This window comes from Pinus tabuliformis, chromosome 6 (assembly GCF_031772625.1).
Source record: "Pinus tabuliformis cultivar Carrire ecotype Pingquan chromosome 6, CPIR1, whole genome shotgun sequence".
Classification (NCBI taxonomy): Eukaryota; Viridiplantae; Streptophyta; class Pinopsida; order Pinales; family Pinaceae; genus Pinus; species Pinus tabuliformis.
Genome location: NC_142292.1, coordinates 445,119,706 through 445,141,385, shown reverse-complemented (window position 1 = coordinate 445,141,385; position 21,680 = coordinate 445,119,706).

Below are 21,680 nucleotides of genomic sequence, written 5' to 3'. Positions count from 1 at the left end.
CATCTGTCTAGCATATTCTAAGGCAGAAATTCTCATTGGCACAAAGACTGGTAATCTATAAGGAGGGATCTAACACCCATAAATTCTTATCTATGTATAGTTCTGGTATAAATACCAGTCTCCAACCTTTGACTGTTCTGAGAGGTGCGAAACTTTCTTGATTTCTGGAGAGATTATTGGTATAATAGCACTGCATAGTAAACATAAAGATGTGTGAAGCAACTTATCTACAAACTCTGTGTATGAATATTCTTCTATATTCCTCTTGACTAGAGATGTCGAGTGAATTACTAATAAAGGAGTACCCTGCTTGTCCATCTTTTGCAACTGAAACTTGAATATATCTGCATGGTGAAATAACATTAAATAAACAAAATTGACTGGTGTTTGAAAACACCTTCAAATTTGAACTTTAAAAACTTCTCATGTATGATATCTGATCAATATTGAATATAATTGAATAGAAGTGAAGGCTTCTGACCAATTGCAAAAACTGATAAAATTCCTAAAACTACCTCAGCAACCCACTGGTTTGTATGATAACCTAGCAATTGAGTAACCATAGAGATCACTTTTCTTGACATTTCTGGGAATATAGAGGCATAATATGGTGGGTTTGTTATGGGAAACTCAACATTTTTAGGTAGAAAGCATTGACAAATGTGAGCTCACTGGGGGAAAGTTAGCTTCTTGTATAATTCCATTAGTGCATCAGTAGAAAATGGATGTAGGGATGTCTGGGGTTTTATCTACAAGGCTTAGCAAATACTCTCTAGGGAAATGGAAAAAATGACCTCATTGTTCTAGGCAATCACTGCATTTTGGCTTGGGAGGTATTTGAGATGAGACTAGGTAGAGAATTCAGGGAAGAAATGAGTTTGGGGAAAGGTAAACTGGGGAAGGAAGGACTCCCATATGCTCAAGTTGTCATCGTGGTCTAGGTATTTTTGTTTAGCCCAATTGTGAATCCCATAGAGGTCGAATTCACATTGGGTCTCAACAATTTTATACTGGGTATCTATCAATGGAGTTTTATCAAGATCAGGGACATGGGGTACCAAGGGATCTTCTTCAAGCATTTTTCCTTTGCCCTTATGCGAAGACATTTTGAATTACAGAGGAAAAAGACGAACAAGGGATTTCACAGAAGAATTAAATAGTAGAGCTACCAGGTAACTTGATCAATTGAAGTTGCATAAGGAGAATGATCCGTAAATTCATACTGGTAACTTCGCAATGGCTTGATCTTGACCTGCAAAATTCAAACAATATCGAAAGGGAAACATTTGCAAATGTATGAGGGAGTTTTATAGCTAGTGAAATAGGCATTATAACAGAATTGTTACTGTTTTTGGGAGAGAAGCATTTATTCATAACGGATCGATTGGCAGGAGGAGTTTAATGTATAACGTCCATTTACGAATTGGCGGGTGATTTGAAAGGTAATGGTAAATTGATGAGGATGACGGGAGGTGACGTGGGCCTAAATGATTGGTGGAAGGGATGAAATATGGGTGTGGGGGAAAATGCGCAGAGGTGACAGTGAAGAGGAGAGTGGGAAGGCAATTTTCGGGGGGGGTGGGGGGGGGGGGGGGGGGGGGGGTGTGGAGATGGTAAATGGCAAAAGGAAGGGACCCCCTGAAAAGGCCCGGGAGGTGTCACATAATCCGGTGGGGTTTTAATGAAACCACTTTTCGACGCCCCCCACCCCCCCTCCCCCCCTTCTCTTAAGCCCCGAAGGGTCGGGGGGGGGAACCATCCTCCGCGTTTGATATGGGCGGGAATCACCACAACCATTGATATCGGTGCAAAATTTATCACAAGCGACAAGTTGTCATATCAAACTAATTTATTGCGAAATGTGAATTAACTGATGATTAATTAATCATAAAAAAGATTAATTAACAAAAGTTGAAATAATCATGGTGGCATTTAAAATGGTGTGCCCATACTTTGGGATTTATTTTTTATTATATATATATATATATATCCCAATTTATTTTATTTTCATTTTTCTTTCTTTTTCTATTTTTTCTTATTTTTCTTTTATGAGCTAAACAAATTTAAAATGAAAAATAACTTTTTACAATATCCCAATGGGATGAATGACTTATTAATTATACATGACTCCTATATTTATAGGACCCTAACATTGGCTCCAATGGGGATGACATCCTCCCTGTGAGGTGTCAAGAACACCATAGATCAATAGCCTTCTCCATTGGGAAATTATTTCATCATCAAAAAACTGAGACTAACCTCTATACATTGGAAATCATAGATATAGCAGCAATTCATCTGAAACTTAGGGCCTTCACTCCGGGCTTCAATTTTTGATGATAACCACCCACACCTGTAGTAATTGGAATAATAAAATGATATATACAATGATGTATTTTGTGATCAGCTGAACTTAGGTGAAGTAGTGTTTGAGAAACCTTCCATTAACAGGTCCTCCTAATAGTGTTTCTCCAGTCAGATCCTCTAATAGAAATGCATTGGTTCCACAGACAACTCCAATCTTGTAAGGGCCTTTCCATAAACTGTCAAAATTTCCATGTTTTCCTTTCTCCTCATTTTTGGCATCCCACTTTAAAACAAGGTCATTTAGCTAGAAATCATTTGCTTTGACTCTCCTATCATGAATTCTCTTGATTTTATCCTGAATCACCTGTGTATTGTTGTAGACTTCTTCTCTAGTCTATTGCAAATGTATTATTTGGTTGATCCTTCTATGGGCATCATTATGTTATGCTTATATTTCCTGCAACAATTTTAGTACTGGAATTCCTAGGGAAGCAAGAAAAAATACATCTATTCCATAAACCAATTGACTTCTTTTTGCTTATCCTATCAGCCCATAAAGCATTTATCAATTTCTTATGCCACGATTTCTTGTTTTCCTGCAGTAACTTTTTAATGACGTTGACTAGGTTCTTATTGGAAGATTCTACTAACCTATTTCCCCGAGGATAGTAGGAAGTAGAATGTCCTAATACTGTATGATATTTATTGTAGAAATCAATCATCCTTTTAGATTTTAAAGAAGCAACATTATTTGTGATAATTTTGTGGGGACAACCAAACCTGGAGAGAATATTACCTTCAATGAATTGTATGGTTACAAAATTTGTAGCTTCTCTAGTTGGGACCACGCCTATCCATTTGGTGAAGTAGTTTGTTGCTGTCAGGATCCACTTGTGTTGAGCTGAAGAACTTGGATGAATTTCTCCTATAAAATCTAAACCCCACTGTTGGAAAGGCACCTCCACTGAGATAGGTTTCAGAGGTAAAGGTAAGAGTTTTCTCTTGCCTTCAAAAATCTGACACTGATGACAAGTTGAAACCTTTTTATGAATGTCAGCAAACAAAGTAGGCCAGTAAAAACCAACTCTCAGGATTTTTTTTGTTGTGGTTTTCCAGTAAAGATGTCCTCCACAGTCACCTTGATGAAATTATTCCATTATCTTATCTGCTTCATCCTTCAATAAACAATTTAATAAAATACCTCTAGCATCCTTCCAATACAAAGCTTGATCTAAAATGCAAAACTTTACAGCTTTTAGTTTGAGAAATATTGCCTTGGTTTTTGTTAAACTAGGTGGATCTTGTAAATTCTACAGAACATACACAATATCTGCATACCAGGGAGAAGTAACAAAAATTTTTGATACCTGTGGAGTTGCTAGATCCTCTTGTTCATCAAGAGAAACTACAAAATTGATGTCTAATGCATGAAAATTTGACTCAACCATTAATTTGGCTAATCCTTGACCTTTGATAAGTTTTGTGGGCTTTATTTCCATGTCATACTCCAATATTACTACTATCCATTTGCCTCTTTTTCCATTTGGATCAGTCTGAGTGAGGATGTCCTTTACTACTGCACTTGGAACATAAGCAATTATGTGAGAATGTAATACATACACTCTAAAATATTTCAAGGCCTTTACTAAAGAAAAAGCTTGCTTTTCCATGATATTATACTTCAACGAAGCATCTCTTAAAGCTCTGTTGAAAAATGCTATAGGTTGTTCATGTCCCTCCTTTTTTTTTTGTAATAATACTGCTGCAATAGTATGTTCTGAAGCAAAGGAAAAAATAATGAAATCTTTAGTGTAATCTGGGCTAATCAGAACAGGAGCACAAGTCAAGGCTGCCTTTACATCACTAAATGATCTTTTGGCTTCAACATTCCATTTCATTTCATTGTCCTTCTTCAACATGTTTGTGATAGCCCTTAAGATCTCAGCTAAATTTGGAATAAATCTCCTTAGAAAAATTATTCTACCAATGAAAGACTACACTTCTTTTTTGTTTCTAGGTGGATCAATTTTCATAATAGCTTCAATTCTACTTGGGTCAATTTAGATACCATCTTTTGAAATTATGTGACCAAGTAGTTTACCTTCTTCTAAGCCAAACAAAGATTTCTTGGGATTCAAGGAAATACCAAATTTCCTACATTTCTCAAAAACTATTTTTAAATGAAAGAGATGATCTTCATCAGTTTTGGAGAACACAGTGATGTCATCTAGATAAATCACAATAAATCTATCCTTCTCATCTGCGAAAGCAATATCCATTTCTCTCTGAAAAGTTGCTCCTGCATTCATAAGCCCAAAGGGCATCTTCACATACATGAAGGTTCCCCATGGTGTTGTGAAAGTTGTTTTGTGTTGATCATCTAGATGCACAAGAATTTGGTTGTAACCTGAAAAGCCATCAAGCAATGAAATTCTGCTAGAACCAACTACCTTCTGTAAAATATGATCCATTTTCGGTAAAGGGTAGTTATCTTTGAGAGAAAATTTATTTAAGTTTTGGAAATCCACACATAATCTTATTTCCCCAGTATTTTTCCTTGTTGGTACCAGATTTGATAGCCATTTTGAAAACCTCAAAGGTATAATAATTTTGGCATCGAAAAGTTTCCTAACCTCTTTTTCTATTAAAGGTAACAAAACTAGATTCATCCTTCTTAATTTCTGTTTGAAAAGTTTTTGGTCCTCTCTGATGAAGATAATATGATGAATAATGCTAGTATCACAGGCCTTTAAATATTCGTATCCCCATGCAAACACATCATAGTATTATTTCAATAGATTAATGTATTTTTGTTTTTCTTCAGGAAGTAAAAACTTGGAAAGTTTTACAATATTTGGATTATCTTCAGTACCTATATTACAGTCCCCAACTTTGGCTCCTACAGGTTGTATCTTAGGCTTTTGAACCACATCATTAAAATCAAATAGTTCTTCTAGTGGCACCAAACCCCTTGGTAACACATTATCTTTCAACTATATGATTTCAAGTTCCTCTGAATCCTCACTGATTTGGTTCAACATTGTTTCATATGTATCCTTATCTACACTATTTTCTGTATCAATATGTACATTCTCAAATTCTTCCTCTAATTGCAAAAAAAATTCTACTTCTTTATCATTGCAAAACACTTGCAAATATCTAATATTATCATGTACAGTCGTTCTATGTTTCACTTCAATCTCATATTTTTTATTGGGATGGAAAAGAATCTTACAGGTACTGGCTGAGGTAACCAATGCATTGACTAATATATTTTGACTCCTAGGAATCAAGGACAGCTAATACTCTGGAAAACACTCTAAAAAACCAAAACAACATTCATGTAAGTCCTTAACCTAGGATGTTTAACTGAATACTCACCTTTAATCTAATTAATGATGAGCTCTAAATCACCATGTACAGAAATCATTTCAGCTCTAGACATCTTCAATACCTGCAATCCTAGAATAAGTGTTTTATACTCAGCTATATTTATGGTACACTGAAAATTAGGCTTGTAAGAATATGCCTTTAATATGTTGGTTTTTGAGTTCAAGACCCAAACACTCACCCTTTCTCCATCCTTACTGACTGCCCCATGAAAATCCATATTCCAAAGGGCTTCATCCTTTTCATCTTCAATTTCAGTCTTAGTTCGCACATCCTCTATCTTGCTTGATTTACTTTCCATCTCTGACATTTCTTCTTCTAAACATATATCATTGTACAAAATGAAAGAGTCCATGTTTGAATGCACATAATAAAGTGGATAATTATTAGGTTTATCTTGGCTGGTTACCATATATTTCATCAATGTTTCCCTATACAATCTCCTTTATTGACCAAAGACAGGAATAGTTGCATAGGACATGTCCATCTGTAAGGTACCCTGTAACTTTGCCCCCCAAGATCTTGACAGGAGCATTCCATATTTAGGAGGTATATCAGCTACAACAATATCCATGACCACACTCTTTGTTGGGATTTGGGCCAGAGTCACACATAAATCCTTGATGAGACCCAAGAATCTTACTTTGCTAGAATCAAAAGAGTAAAGGTCTTTATAGGGTCTTGTTATATCCAATCCCAACTTTTCCATAATGAATCTAGGCATGAGATTGTGTGAAGCACCAGAATCCAGCATGGCATTGTGCAAAATGTAGTCATGAATGTTTAGACTAACATAGAATGGTGGCACATTACCATCCTGTGACTTCCCTTCAACTTCAGGTCCGAATAATAATTTAGGTTGGTCATCACTTAAGTTAACTGTGTATGTTCCCTCCCCTATCTTTAGTGCCTTCATGACTTGAGTTCTATACACATTCTTGTTAATCAATTATGTCAGAGGAACATAAATTTTGACCTTGGCTAATTCATTTTCAATACTGAAAGAAGTTTAAGGTTTATCTACTTCTTTAATACTTACATCTTGTTTTTGAGAAACCTCTTTTAGGGAATCATCCTTTGTCTGGCTAGTGGAAGGTGTATCAACTTGAATCTTCTTGGGAGGGTTTGTTGCAGCCTTCTTGCTTCTCAAATTGTATTGTTTGTGTACTTCCATAATAGCATTTTGATATCCTTTTTTATAATCATCTAATTCTGCAGGGATGACTTCTGGCTATGATAACAAGAACAAATCTTGTTCCTCCTTGGTTAAGAAAATAGTATCTAATTATCCTTCCCCAAAAAGATTAATCTGATTCTCTTCAGGTTCATATGTTATCTCATTTTCTTCATCTGCAAAATTCTCCTCAAAAGGAGGTATAATTTGTTGCTGATCTGCTAGGGCTCTTTCATCTCTTTGTTTAATTTTGGGGGGAGGGGGGTTCCTTATAAAGTTAGGATTTATTATCTGCGAACCCCCCACAAGCCAACACCATAAAACCAATTTTAAAGTTGGGATCTATCCCTTCCAGCTTAAGAGAGGGATCTCTGTGTATGATTTAGATTTCTATTTTCAAGATCTTAGACTAGTTATTTAAGTTCGAGTAGGGTTTTTCAAAAGTTTGGTTGAAAGATGGTGGAAAAGTCCATTGGGAATGGTGTCATAAAGTTTTGAGTAATCAATTATAAGAATAACTGAGTAGCTATAATAGGGTAGGATATGCAAACTCTTGGATCTTATAGAGTCCTTGTGGTGTGAATAGGATGAATATGATTTAGGCTCAATTTAATTGTAGATCATACACAGATGAATTCTATACTTAAATCTCAGAAAGAAAACATTGATATTGTTAACAAACCATAACATAGTACACTTAACCAAATTCAACCCTTAATCTTCTTGTAACAATAAAGAGGGAAAAAAACATATGGAACTAAGAAAAGAAACAATTCTACATAAGAGAACACATCACCAATTGCTTGACACGGGAATCCTGGAACAAATTTCTTTGTATTTTTGTAAATTGATCAATTTTAGTACAATCCACGACTTACATTAGTGTAAAGCTCCTTTCTTCATACATAATCCAACCCTTACTAAGTCTTATTACAAAATATTTATAGACTTGCTATTGAACTAACTTTAGATTCCAAAAAGGAATTGATTACAAAATGATATCTAACAAAATTACATATATTTCTGAAACAAAACTAGAAAATAGAAGTTCTGGACAAATTTGGTTGTTTGTTGAAAATTTGAAGGAAATATGTTGCTGACTGTGGCTATTTTCCAGCTCCTTTTTGTTTTCTGCCAAAATTGTAGGTCTTCTATGTATCCTTGTTCAACCAACTCCAGTAATTGGTTCCATTGTTCTTCACCTGGGATAGAAAAATTCACCATGTTTCTAAACCTTTCATCTACCTTAGTGTAAGTTTGAAAAGTTGGTTTATTCAAAAACAAATGATGAATCTCATGCTATATGTTTAAATCAAACTGCAGGCCCTCCAGAAAGGCTTCTCCACTGATAGCTCCCTTTGCCTTTGGAAACTTAGATGAATATGCAACTATGCTGCATAATTGTTCCTAGCAATTTTCTAATGGAATCAAATTTCCATTAGAATTTCTTAGAGTTGGAAGCCCTTTCTCTTGCAACAAAGCAAACTTCTTGTTAAATCTTCTGACCTGTAGCTCCAGTGCTTTACACTTATTCTCCAAATGCACCATCATATTTTTATTAGTCAAAACTCTTTTGAATTCCAACACTATCTCTATCTTGTCTTGAATGTTCATCTCCTCAAGCTCATCTCTGTTTTTGGAATTTAGCATTCTTATGATTTTCTGTGCTTCTTCTAGCCTATGCTCAATATCAACTTTGGTTTTTTCCACTGCTGCTTTAACTCTCTGGACCAGTTCCTCTTGTTCAAAAATTATTTGAATTGATGGCCACAACTTAGTAACATTGGCATTGATATTGTGCCAAATGTTACATTTGGCTTCTGCCAACATCTGAATAATGATAGATTGATCTTCATACTTCTGAATCTGCTGAACCAATTTGAAATTATTTTGCAATTCTACCATGCATGATTTGTCTACCTTAATCTTGTCTTCTTCCATATTTTTGAGTGTTGTTGTCAATTTCTCCACTTCTTTATTTTTTAATGATAATTCCCCCAAGGCTTCAACTAGTTTTTATGAGGAATATGAAACTGATGCTTATGTTTTTAGCTTGTTACAGTACTTGTTGTTGATGTTCCTACTGCCTCCCATTGCTCTTTTTCTTTCAGTAGTGCTTCCATGTCTTGTTCCATTTTCTGGATTTGAGCATTCTGTTCCACTACTATTGTGAACAACTTCTCTTTCTCCATCTCCAAACTAGTGACTTCCTTAGCCTGAGGGTGTTTTGTAGTTGGAAGTTTGAGTTGTTTCCTCAGAACTTGAATGTCTGCATTCTTGTTCTTGATTATCTCCTCTACTACCTTGACATCACTAGGATCATATCCTTATAGTTTAATAATCAAATATTCTAATGTCTTAATCTTTGTATCTTTGGCTAGAGAGGACATTCCCTCAATCTTCAACTATGAGTGCCTATTGTTTAAAGAAACCTGCAATTTAGGAGCAGCCATAACTGAGCTAGTTAGAGTCGAGTATATCATCTCACTTGCATGCTTATGCAAATCGATCTAATCGATTGCATGAACTTGTTTAGTATCAACTGAAAATATGAAGGCCTTATAATCTTCAACACCTCTGGGGGCTGACAGTTTGGGCTCTAAAAAGGCCGTTTGAAACTGCCACTTTTCTGAGTCAAATGTAGGCAACAACCTATGTTGAGTGGTGGTAGTTTGTTTCTAGAATTCTAAGTATTTTGAAGCTTTGAGAGCTTCATTGTTCAGTTTGATCTCCCTGTACCCTGTAAAAATGTTATGTTTTGGTGGAACTTGAGAGGTAGAAGAGATAGGAGACTCACTTGTCTCTTATACATATGAGAGAGAGGTGGTAGGAGTACCTGTCAAAACCAATGTAGTATGCTCTTGTGCATCCCTATCTTCTGAATATTCTTCTTGAATAGTGATTACCTGAGGATCAATATTACTATCAGTCTTTGTGGTGTTCTGTGGATCCTTCTTCGTTCTGTTGAATAAAACAAAATCTGCAGCCTGCATTTCTAAGTCTATGGGGGACATGCTTTCCCTTGGCCTCTTGATTTATTTTTCTTTAGATATAGTAGTTTGTAAAGAAGATTGGCTGACCAATTGCTCTTCTGCTTCCTGTAATGTGTTTTCTGCCCATTCCTCTTGGTTAACATACTACTCTATCTCTGGCCTTGGTGTATGTGGATATGGAGTGCTCTTTTGTTCAACCCTCAGCTTCAAAATTATCCCTAAAGGATCATAAGACCAAGTGAAGCTTGGTTTGAACTTCATTTTCTTTAAAGTTTCCTCCACTTCCTTTGTTGTTGCTCTGGTATTCACAATATAAGGACCTACCTGTGCTTTTAGTTTAAATTATGCTTTCTTCTTATTCGACACAAAGCGCAGTTCCATGTTTAACATCTGTCTGGCATATTCTAAGGCGAAAATTCTCACTGGCACAAAGACTGGTAATGTATAAGGAGGGAGCTCACACCCATAAATTCTAATCTTTGTATAATTCTGGTATAAATACTAGTCTCCAACTTTTATTGTTCTGAGAGGTGCAAAACTTTCTTGATTTCTGGAGAGATTCTTGGTATAATATCACTACATAGTAAACATAAAGATGTGTGAAGGAACTTATCTACAAAATCTGTGTATGAATATTCTTTTGTATTCCTCCTGACTAGAGATGTCCAGTGAATGACTAATAAAGGAGTACCCTGCTTGTCCATCTTCTGCAATTGAAACTTGAATCTGTCTGCCTGGTGAAATAACATTAAATAAACCAAAACTGACTGGTGTTTGAAAACACCTTCAACTTTGAACTTTAAAAACTGCTCATGTATGATATCTAATAAATACTAACTATAATTGAATAGAAGTGAAGGCTTCTGACCAACTGCAAAAAATGATAAAAATCCTAAAACTATCTCATCAACCCACTAGTCTATATGATAACCTAACAACCGAGTAACCATAGAGATCACCTGTCTTGACATTTATGGGAAGATAGAGGTAGAATATGGTGGGTTTGTTTTGGGCAACTCAACATTTTCAAGTAGAAAGCATTGAAAAATGTGAGCTCGCTAAGGGAAAGTTAGCTTCTTGTATAATTCCATAAGTGCATCAAAAGAAAATGGATGCAGGGATATCTGGGTTTTTATCTGTAAGCATTGGCAAATACTCTCTAGGGAAATGGAAAAAAGAACCTCATTGTTTTCGGAAATCATTGTTTTTTAGCTTGGGAGGTATCTGAGATGACACTAGGTATAGAATTTAGGGAAGAAATGAGTTTGGGGAAAGGTAAACTGGGGAAGGAAGGACTTCCAGATGCTAAAATCATCATTGTGGTCTAGGTATTTTTGTTTAGCCCAATTGTGAAGCTCATAGAGGTCGAATTCACACTGGGTCTCAACAAATTTATATTAGGTATCTATCAATGGAGTTTTATCAAGATCAGGGATAGGGGTACCAAGAGATCTTCTTCAGGCATTTTTCCTTTTCCCTTATGCGAAGACATTTTGAATTACAGAGGAAAAATTTGGAAGAACAGGGATTTAAATAGGGGAAAACGATGAACATGGGATTTCACAAGAGAATTAAAGAGCAGAGCTACAAGGTAACTTGATCAACTGAAGTTGCAGAGGGAAAATGATCCACAAATTAACGCTGGTAACTTCACAATGGGTTGATCCCGACTTGCAGAATTCAAACAATATCGAAAGGGAAACATCTGCAGATGTATGATGGAGTTTTATAGTTGGTTAAATAGGCGTTATAACGAAATTGTTACCGTTTTCGAGAGCGGAGAATTTATTTGTAACAGATTGATTGGCGGGAGGATTTTAATGTATAATGTCCATTTACGAATTGGCGGGTGATTTGAAAGGTAACAGTCAAATGACAAGGATGTCAGGAGGTGACATGGTTCTAATTGATTGGCATAAGGAATGACAGATGAGCGTAGGGAAAGGCGTGTAGGTGACGTGAAGAGGAGAAAGGGAAGGCAGTTTTTAGGGTGGGGGTGGGTGCGGGGGGGAGGTGGTTAATGGTAAATAGAAGGGACCCCCCAAAAATTCCTAGGAGTTGACACATAATAGGGTGAGGTTTTAATGAATTCACTTTTCACCCACCCCCCCCGCCCCCCTTTTGTTAAGTCCCGAAGGGTCGGGGGGGAGGTGGTTAATGGTAAACATAAGGGACCCCCCGAAAAGTCCCAAGAGTTGACACGTAATCGGACGAGGTTTTAATGAAACCACTTTTCGCCCCCGCCCCTTCTGTTAAGTCTTGAAGGGTCGCAGGGGGGGGGGGAATCCATCGTCCATTGTTGATCTAGGCGGGAATCACCACAACCACTGATCTTGACACAAACTTTATTGCAAGCGACAAGCTGTCATACCAAACTAATTTATTGTGAAATGTGAATTAACTGATGATGAATTAATCATGAAAATGATTAATTAACAAAAATGGAAATAATCATGGCGACATTTAAACTGTTGCGCCCATGCTTTGGGATTTTGTTTTTCTATTATATATATACATATATATCCCAATTTATTTTATTTTCATTTTTATTTCTTTTTCCTATTTTCTTTTTGTATTTTTCTTTTATGAGATAAACAAATTTAAAATGAGAAATAAATTTTTACAATATCCCAGTGGGATGAATGACTTATTAATTATACATGACTCCTATATTTATAGGACCCTAATAATACCCATAATTTTATTCATTGTATGCTAGCTAAGGAATTGAATTGCTTCCTATATCCAACACCAGAGCGTCAAGAGATGGTTGCAAATGGAGGAACTATAACTTGCTCTGGAAAGTGCCATAATATCAAGCTAACCTGGGGGAATATGTATTGAATAGTCCAATGCTTTCAATTCCAATGGGTGTTGCTGATGTTGTACTAGGAGTCCAACGGTTACAATCTTTGGGGATGATAGCTCTTAATTTTCAATAACTTTTATTGAATTTTTTTTTTGGAAGGAAAGGAAGTTGATTTAAGGGGTATCACAGGGAAACTAGGAAAGATAATCAACTCTAATGGCATGATCAAGATTTTGAAGAAAGAACAATGAGGTGTAATTGCACAATTATGCTCACTAGAGGTTCAATCATCGAAATCATTTATTTCTCCTTATCTCAAAAAAGTATTTGACAATCATTCCAAAGTAGTTGAGACTCCCATAGGCCTCCCACCTATTCGTGATCATGATCATGCTATTCATTTGATTCTAGGAAGTGTTCCTCCAAACATCAGACCTTATAGATATCCCTATTCCCAAAAGAGTGAAATTGAATGTATGGTTGCAAAAATGCTAGAGGTTGGTATAATTCAACCTAGTCAAAATTATTTCTTTGCTCCAGTGGTATTGGTGCACAAGAAGGATGGATCATGGCATATGTGTTTGGATTATTGGGAGCTCAACAAACTCACTATTAAAGATAAATTTCCCATCCCTGCCATTGATGAATTGTTGGATGAATTACATGGAGCAATTTACTTCACCAAGTTGTATCTTCGTATAGGATACCAACAAATTAGAATGAAGACTAAAGACATTCTGAAAACAACATTCAGAACTCATGGGGGTTATTATGAATTTTTGGTCATGCCTTTTGGCCTTACTAATTCACCTTCCACATTTAAAGGTTTTATGAATTCCATTTTCAAACCCTTCCTTGGAAAATTTGTGCTAGTATTTTTTGATGATATATTAATCTACAACAAGCCTTGCAAGGATCATGTTCAACATGTTGATAGGGTGCTCAAACTATTGGAGGAGAAACAATTACATGCAAAAACCTCGAAATGTTTCTTTGGAGTAAAGGAGCTGGAATATTTGGGTCATATTGTATCTCATGAGGGTGTTAAGGTAGACCCTAACAAAATTAAAGCCATTAACGAAAGGAAAATCCCCTCAAATATAAATCATCTTCGAGGATTTCTCGGGTTGACTGGGTATTATCGGAAGTTTGTTAAGAGTTATGGGAGAATAACAACACCTCTAACAACATTACTGAAGAAAGATGCATTTTCTTGGACTCAATAAGGAACTATGGCCTTTGAACATCTTAAAGAGACAATATGCCAAGCACCGATCTTAGCTATGCCAGACTTCACAAAATCCTTTATTGTGGAATGTGATGCCTTAGGAAATGGAATTGGTGTTGTTTAATGCAAGAAAGAAGACTAATTTCTCTTGAAATTCTTCCAATCAAATGAAAGTATTTGCACAAACCTTTTTATGAGAAGGAAATGTTAGCAGTACTACATGCACTAAAGCAATGGAGACCTTACCTAATGGGAAGACACTTTAAGGTAAAAATAGATCATGATAGTCTTAAATACTTTTTGGAACAAATATTGTTTCCAGAAGAGCAACAAAAATGGGCCACAAAGATGTTGGGTTATGACTTTGAAATCATTTACATAAAAGGGAAGCAAAATGTTGATGCAGATGCACTCTCAAGAAAGCTTGAGGGTGTGGAAGCATTGATTTGTGTCATTTCTATTATCCAACCTGATTGGATAACCGAAGCAAGGGATGAAAGGAAGAATGATGAAGAGGTGTGGGCACTCATTCAAAAGTTGCAAAAAGATCCCAATACATATGATACATCTAGCTGGAAAAATGATTCATTGTGGTACAAAGATCGCTCATATATAATAATTCCCAACTCTAGCAAAAGATTATTTTGGAATTGCACACCTCCCCCTTAGGAGGGCACTCGAGATTTATAAAAACTTACCACATGGTCAAGAAGGATTTTTTTTGGGATGGCCTTAAATTTGATATTCAAAAGTTTATGGTAGAATGTTTGGTTTGCCAACAAAATAAAGTTGAGACAATTAAGACCCCAGGTTTGTTGCAACCTTCAGCCATTCCAAGTCAGCATTAGGAGGAGGTCTCAGTGGATTTTATCACAGGTTAACCCAATTCTAAAGGAAAGAGTGTCATCATGGTGGTAGTTGATAGACTTACCGATTATGGACACTTTTGTGCATTATCTCATCCTTCTAAATCTAGTACAATGACTACTGCATTTATGGAAACAATTCAAAAACTACACAGAAAACCAAAGATTATTGTAAGTGATTAAGATCCCATTTTCACTGGAATTTTTTAGATGGAATTATTTTCTTGTCTTGATACTCAATTAGCTCATAGCTCATCTTATCATCCTCAATCTGATGAGTAAACTGAGATAGTGAACAAATGTTTGGAAGGATATCTTCGTTGCTTTTTATATGATAAACAAACACAATGGGTCAAGTGGTTACCTCTAGCTGAATGGCGGTATAACACTTCCTTCCATATTGCAGCAAAAATGGCTCTTTATGGATATTATCCAACATCCATCACATCATATTTAAGAGAAATTATAAGGTTCAAGCAGTGAAATATCACATCGAGCATCAACAACAAGTTCTCCAACTCTTAAAGGATAACCTCAATCTGGCGCATAATCAAATGAAACAACACGCATATCAACATTGCAGTGAAAAAGGTTTTGATGTAGGTGACTTGGTATTTTTACGGCTACAACCATACAAACAAATGTACCTCAAGCAAGCTAAAAAGGATAATAAATTATCACCCAAGTAATATGTTCCTTACAAGGTGTTGCAAAATATTGGTACTATGGCATACAAATTGGAGCCCTTTGCATCTTCCCAAGAACACCCAATTTTCCATGTTTGATGATTAAAAAGAGGTTATTAGTGACAAGCTCCCATTCCAAACAGTGTTTCCATAACTTGAAGAAGAAGGAAAAATCATATTTGAGCCTAAAGCAGTGATGAAAACAAGAACCCAACAACTACAAAATCGATTAATTTCGGAGTATCTCATTAAGTGGAAAAACTTATCCGATGAAGATTGCACATGGGAGGATGAGAATTTCATACAGAAGCATATAGAACTGCCTAAGCTTTGAGGACAACACTTTTTTGGAGAGGGGAATGTGAGGTCCCTATAATACTAGTGTATTCCCCTTATTGTTATTGTTAGTGTAGCCCCCTATTGTTATTGTTTTGCCGCATAAAATCCCACTATTGTTATTGTTGTTCCCATGTATCCTGTATGTTTTTATTGTTGTTCCCCATAAAATCCCGCTATTGTTATTGTTGTGCCCTTACATTACTATTGTTATGTAGGCTCTGATTATAGTGTGACCCCTTAGACTCCTATATATCCCAAGGAGGTCTTATAATTAATTTGTATCATCAAAGAATTATTTATTTATGTAATGTAAAGGAGATTTCCCCCTCGAAGAGGATAATTCTTAAGTAGTTGATCTATATTTTCTTCTATTTTTTGAGTTGGTTGCATAAGATGGACTATGTCCTTTACTAAACCACTCTTCCTAATTAAAGTCAAAGGGCTTGACACATGGAAAAAGATAGTCCATGGACCATTTTTCCTTATTCAAGTCTATGTATTTGACACAGGGATAATATCCCTAATCAGGTCAAAGTACATGACACATGAAGAATTTCAGTCCATGATGTTATCTAAGCTATCAAACCATTCTCCTAATTCTAATCAATGTTCTTGACACAAGGATAACATCTCTAATTCCGATCAAAGTACATGACACAAGGAAAACTTCTCCAACTAAGGTCATAATGACACAGGGAGAATATCAGAGCATTCTCCAACCAAGGTTGTGAAGACATAGGGAGAATGTCCATTCATAATGATGTATAATCAACTCTCCCTCTTAATAAGAGAGGAATTCTCCATGAGCCAAAGCTTGTTCTAGGAGTACACAAACATCAGTTTAGAAATAGGCTTTATGAACATATCAACTATCTTCTCACCAGTGGAGATATACTCGAGCTTCACTACTCCCTTTTGCACCATGTATGTTATCATGGCCGTCATCTGCACTTGATCAAAACTTACAAGTAGCATCTAAAGTCATGCAACTTCTCAATTTTCCAACCTAGCTACAATATACTTATGAAAATTCCTTGAAATGCAACAACTGGAAACTATTCTTCTAACTGGTTAATTATTAAGCAGTTTATTTGCTACGACAAACAACGAATAATTCACACTACAACTCTTCGCAAATAAAAATTACATTGTGGAAGTAAAATATGCGGAACTAATAAATTTAGAGCAATCACACACAAATTGAGACCGTTATGTTTGGACAATTGTCCCCGGAAAAACCCAATGTGAGAAAACTGACGCAACAAATGAGGGTTTTATTGTTATGTAGTAGTAGAGATTATGAGTACAATAAAATGGATGCCAAACTGGAAATATTATTTGAGAGAAATAATGGCAAAAATATCTGAGGGAATTTACCCTCCTCCTTAAACAATCCTGACCCCAACTGGTCACAAAAAACTACTCTAACAAATCCCTGTGTCAGCCTTCTGCGCAGGCCAAACTCGCACTCCTCCAAAACTGCTTCTGAATCAGTCGTTCTGCCCATAGTTACTACTGGAAGTCACTAGCTAGGCTCTCTGGAAATATTCTTTGCCTTCGACACTTGAAACACCCTGCTCCTTAGCCAAATTAAATTGCCTTCTTGAGGCTCTATGTAAGCCCCTACACAACCTCTTGGGGAAATACTACGACCTCCTTTCCTGAATATTCCAGAACTGGAAAATCCTCCAAAAATCTGCTACTCTACACCTATTTCACTTTCTACTCGATCACTAGCTCAATCTGATTGCTGAATCACCTTCTACAAGAAAATCATTCTTCCTAAATCACTGAGTATCTGCAATTATGTGCTCTCCATCAACCCCATCGACCTCTTTTTATAATCTCTAGTTGAGACTTCAACGACCACGATTAAATCTTAATTGATGGTTGAGATCATCTCTAATTTGATCAATGTGAGTTTTTAGAGAATTTTCACCTTTCTAAGTTAGGTCCTATTAATTAATCGATTTCCATAAGTTAGACTTAGGAATTTTTTAATTATTGAATAATTAATTCAATTGAGTTATCTCTAGGCGGAATTTCCATAAACGATTTCTGGGTTTTGGAGAACTCTTGTGTTTTAGCCTCTCCAAAAAGTTTGAGACTAGAAAATTATCTACTTCTACAAAACTAACACTCCCTATTAGCAAGGAAGGTGTTCTAGTGTTGCACTGCTACAACACACTGTCTCTGCATCATCCTCCCATACACATTGTTGATGTCTAACAATTGTAGCTGCCTGCCACTGTCCATCAACCACTGTGCTAACTCTAATTAATATGCTACTCGTTGTAGCTGAACCTTGTTGCATCTGTGTTGTTACTGACACTGCATTGTACAACCTGTACTGCTACCAACTCTGCATTTGCAGTGCAACCCAAATAACACTCCCTTTCATTGTTGTTGTTGTTGTTGCAACTAAGAAGTATCTGAATCAATTATGTCTTTGTGTTATAACTGTCTTCCGCGTCTCTAATTACCGCTAGCATTTGCATTGTCCACTGGAAAATTTTCATTGTTGTTGACTCTGCATTGTGCCTCCTACACTATTATTAACACTGCTTTGTGCCCCTCAACATCTGACTACAACTAGTTTGCAACTATCACTTTGGAACTATATGCACCAACTGACATGGATGCTCTTGTTACTAAAAATGTGGGCCCCTATAACAAGGGTATGGTCCTGGTGCCATAATCTGCACTAGACCCTGCCCAGATCTATGCAACTCTTGTACTAAAGCTCTACATTGCCCCACCTCTCTCTTAGAGGTATAGATGCATACATTGTGAAATCTTCCTTTAGCCTAGAGGAAAGATTATCGATCTCTATGGACACTGCTGCCTGATCCTATTTCTCCTTCTTTTCCTTCTTCCTTTGAGGACACTAGGTACTGTAGTGGCCAAACTCACCACACGTGAAGCACTTGATCTTGGACAATTCCTTCTTCTTATTTTTCTCTCCTTTTGAGCCTTGTCCCTAATTGGGACCTTTTTCTTTCCCTTTGATGCAAGGGCCACATTTTCTTCTTCGTTCACATCCTTCAAACCTTTGCTGCTATTGTCATTGATGGATCTCTTTACTAGAGCTTGCCTAATATCCCCTTGTGTTAGAGCTCCCCACATCCAATCCCACCTAGGAAACTGATCTCATCCCATAATGCCTTGGATGAAGGTCTCCCACTCCTCGGTGACACTATTGAGGGTGAAACGCACAAGTTATGTAGATGGAGGCGACTCTCCTATGGCTGCAAGATCATCCCAAATATCCTTAATTCTGGTGAGATAGGGGTTGATGCCTTCGCCCTTATGCTCAAATATTTCTTAGATTTTCCTTCGGGGACATTTTCCGATGCTCGGACGGATTCTGATATAGTGTGGCAATAACATCCCACATTTCTTTGATCGTATTCTTGGCCACAACATGTGAGACTATATGATCTCTAGCTCCATCGAGAATCAACCACTTCGCCTTGGATATCTCTTTATTGTAATTCTCTAGCTGATCAGGATTTGTATGTACAAAAACAATGTTTTTTGCATATTGATTCAGACCATATTTGTCTATCAGGAATTCCATCTCGGCCTTCCAGTAACAATAGTTTTTTGCACCCTCTAATCTGACCTGATCTCGGAGTCCTGTTGAAGCGAGCACTGCAAAAAAATCGACCTGGAATGGAAATCACCCTCTTTCACCTACTCGGTTGCTAGCACTCCTTTCTGGAGTGAGAAAATATTCTGCTGCTAGTGCCTATTACAACTGGAAAATATGGTTTTTTGAAACTAGAAACCTTATGAGAGAAACTCCCTATGTGTGTAATTTCTCTTCCACTTCTGATCAAATTTTCTCAATGATTCTACTGCGCAACCCTTCGTAATTACTTTCCCGTGTTACCTCTGCCTGCTAGAGCTCTACTTTGAGCGAACCGATTTTTTCCTGCCACCTTGCAACTAGATATTGAACTTTTCTCTTCCACTTACACTGCTTGGCTAGGCCCTATGCAAACTCCAGAGAGATTGTGTTGTTTCTCCCTCTGAACAATGAACTTCTCCCTCTTCGTCTCTGATTTATTGACCTGATCAAAATTTCTTTGATACCATGTGAAAAATCCTTGATATGAAACAACTCGAAACTATTCCTCTAATTGGTTAATTATTAAGCAGTTTATATGCTACGATAAACAACGAATAATTCACATTGCAATTCTTCATAAATAAAAATTACGCTACAGAAATAAAACATGTGAAACTGAGAAATTTAGAGCAATCACACACACAAATTAACACCATTATTTTTGGACAATTGTCCTCGAAAAAACCCAATGTGGGAAAACCAGTGCAACAAATGAGAGTTTTATAGTTATGCAACAACATAAATTCCTAGTATAATAAAATGGACACCAAACTGACAATCTTCTTTGATAGAAATACTGGAAAAAATATCTGAGGGAATTTACCCTCCTCCTCAAACAATCCTGGCCCCAACTGGCCATAGAAAATTGCTCCGACAAATCCCTACGTCAACTTTATGCGCAAGCCAAACTCGCATTCCTCCAGAACTACTTCTGAATTAATCATTTTGCATGTAGTTGCTGCTGGAAGACACTAGACGTGCCCTTTGGATATATTCCCGGCCTCTAGAACCTGAAACACCCTACTCTTCAACCAAATCAAATTGCTTTCATGAGGCTCTGCGCAAGCCCCTGCGTAGCCTCTTGGAGAAATAATATGACCTCCTTTCCTGACTCTTCAGGAACTAGAAACTCCTCTAGAAATCTGCTTCTATACCCCTCTGCCACCGGTTACTCGATCACTGGATCGATCTCACTGTTGAATCACTTTCTACAAGAAAATCGACCTGCCTATATCATGAGTATCTACAACTGTGTGCTCTCTGTCAACCCCATCGACCTCCTGAAATAATCTCAATTTGAGACTTCAACAACCATGATTAAATATTAATAGATGGTTGAGATCATCTCTAATTAGATCCATGTGAGTTTCTAGAGAATTATCACCTTTCTCAGTTAATTCCTATTAATTAATCGATTTCCCTAAGTTAGAATAAGGCATTTTTTAAGTATCGACTAATTAATTTAATTGAGCTCTCCTTAGGTGGAATTTCAAGAAACGATTTCTGGGTTTTGGATAACTCTTGTGTTTTAGCCTCTACAAAAAGTTTGAGACTAAAACACCATTCGATGCTACCAAAAAAACACTCACTCTTAGTGAGGAAGGTGTTCTAGTGCTACACTGCTACAACACCTTGTCTCTGCATCATCCTCCCATACACGTTGTTGATTTCTGACAATTGTAGCTACATGCCACTGTCCATCAACCACTATGCTAACTTTGATTCATTCTACTACTGGATATAGCTGAATCATGTTGCATATGTGTTGTTGCTAACACTGCACGACACAACTTGTACTACTGCCAACTCTGCATCTGCACTACAACCCAAATAACACTCCCTCTCACTGTTGTTGTTGTTGCTGCAACTACTACAACTATGAAGTATATGAATCAATTGTGTCTCTATGCTGCAACTGTCTCCTGAGTCTTTGATTGTTGCTAGCCTTTGCACTATCCATTGGGAAATCTGCTTTGTTGTTGACTTTGCACTTTGACTCTTGCACTGCTATCAACACTGTTATGTGCCCCTCAAATTTGAATGCAACTAGTCTACAAATATCACTTTTGGACTGACTGCACCAACTGACACTGATCCTCCTATTACTGAATACTGTGGGCCCTTATAGCAAGGATATGGTCTCGGTTCTGTTGTAGCATTTTTTTGGTTTTGATAAGATAGATTATTTGAAAAAATGTTAAGTTAGGATATGGACATCACAATATTGAATAAAATGTTTTAGAAAATATATTTT